The sequence below is a fragment of the Silene latifolia genome, chromosome 10, assembly GCF_048544455.1.
Source record: "Silene latifolia isolate original U9 population chromosome 10, ASM4854445v1, whole genome shotgun sequence".
In the NCBI taxonomy this organism is placed as follows: domain Eukaryota; kingdom Viridiplantae; phylum Streptophyta; class Magnoliopsida; order Caryophyllales; family Caryophyllaceae; genus Silene; species Silene latifolia.
In genome coordinates this window covers 114,178,897-114,180,747 of record NC_133535.1, presented here as the reverse complement: position 1 = coordinate 114,180,747, position 1,851 = coordinate 114,178,897, and the positions used below count along the sequence as shown (strand labels likewise).

The following is a 1,851-nucleotide window of genomic DNA, read 5'->3' as shown; positions in this document are numbered from 1 at the left end:
TCCTCCATGTCTACAATGACAAAGTCTACCGGGATGAAGAATTTGCCAATTCTTACGGGCACATCCTCCCATACACCTAAAGGTATCTTTTCTAATCGATCCGCCATTTGAAGAGTAATGTTAGTGCACTTGAGCTCTCCCATTCCTAGCCTCTTGCATACCGAGTATGGCATGACACTTACACTTGCTTCAAGGTCACATAAAGCTTTATTGATTGTGGTGTCGCCAATGGTGCAAGGAATAGAGAAGCTTCCCAGATCCTTGAGTTTTGGAGGTGAACTTCCTTGAATAATAGCACTACTCACTTTAGTGAATGCAATAGTCTCTAATTTCCGGATGGATTTCTTCTTTGTAAGAATATCTTTCATGTACTTTGCATAGGCCGGAACATGATTGATCAATTCCGTGAATGAGATTGAGACTTCTAAGTTCTTCACAATCTCCATGAACTTTCCAAGTTGTTCATCAAACTTAGGCTTAGCTTGAAGACTTGGGAATGGAAGTCTAATCACAATAGGCTCTTTTTCTTTAGCCTTCTCTTCATTCTTCTTCTTTGAAACTTCATTGGTGGTAGGATCTACCTCGTTAGAGTTCTCCACAACTCTTTGCTTGTCACTAGCATCCACAATGTCTTCCTAAATTGGCTTCTTTGGCCCTTCATATCTTGTACCACTCCTCAAAGGGATGGCACTCACCGACTCATGTCTTGGGGGATTACTTTGAGGTGGTAATTGCCCCTTTTGTCTTTGAGAGCTAGAAGATGCTAATTGAGACATTTGGGTTTCCAACATTTTGGTGTGGGCTAGTATGTTGTTGATGGTGATGTCTTTGGCTTGGCTATCTTTTTGCATTTGGGTAAAAAATTCTTGTTGGTTCTTTTGCATTTGGAGGACCGCTTTTTGAACATCAAAGCTTTGGTCATTGGATTGATTATATGAAGGTTGGTTTTGATAACCTTGGCTTTGGTTGTAAAAGGGTCTTTGAGCTTGATTCCTCATTGGAGGTGGGGTGTATGTTGGTTGAGGGTTTTGAACATTTTGGCTTTTGTATGAAAGAATGGGATGAAATTTGGTATCCTCATTGTAATAGTTGGAATAAGGGGTGCCACTCTTGTATGCTTGGAAAGCATTCACTTGTTCCCCTACATTCACTTTGGTCATGTCCCAAAGTTCCACAACTCTCACATACTCCACTTGGAATTGAGGATGATGCCACCATAGCATTAACATGTTGTTTGGGTGATTTGGAAGCTTCATCAAGCTTAGCCATGGCCTTCTCAAACTTCAAATTGATGGTGTCAATATGAGCACTTAGTTGAGCACCCAATTGAGTGATGGAATCTACCTCATGCTTTCCTCCTCTAGTAGCCTTCCGAGGCCTACTATATTGCGAATTATGAACTGCCATCTCTTCAATTTTGGCCCATGTTTGATTGTCATCAACTTCTTTAAACATACCATTGGATCCCATATTGAGAATGGTGCGGGAGTCTTCATATAAACCGTTCCAAAATTGTTGCACAAGGAACCACTCGCTAAGTCCATGGTGTGGACAAGAACGACAAGTGTCCTTAAATCTCTCCCATGCTTCATACAATGATTCCTCATCCCTTTGTTTGAACCCGGTGATTTGGGCTCTCAACATGTTAGTCTTCTCCGGAGGATAGAATTTCTTATTGAAATCAAGTGCCAACTTCTTCCATGAGTCAATACCAAGAGTAGTCTTGTCTAGACTTTTCAAACATTGCTTTGCGGTTCCAATCAAAGAAAAAGGAAATAAGACCCATCGGATTTGGTCTTGAGTAACTCCGGTTGGAGAAATCGCATCACAATAGACACAAAAAGTCTCCAT

General features: G+C 41.1%; 1 non-coding gene across 1 annotated transcript; it reads left to right on the top strand.

Annotated features, from left to right (window-relative positions):
• The first annotated feature begins 1,537 nt into the window (after positions 1-1,537).
• LOC141609658 (small nucleolar RNA R71) lies at positions 1,538-1,644 on the top strand. The gene has a single exon (XR_012527579.1). It is a non-coding gene; the product is annotated as a small nucleolar RNA R71 (small nucleolar RNA).
• Positions 1,645-1,851: the final 207 nt, after the last annotated feature.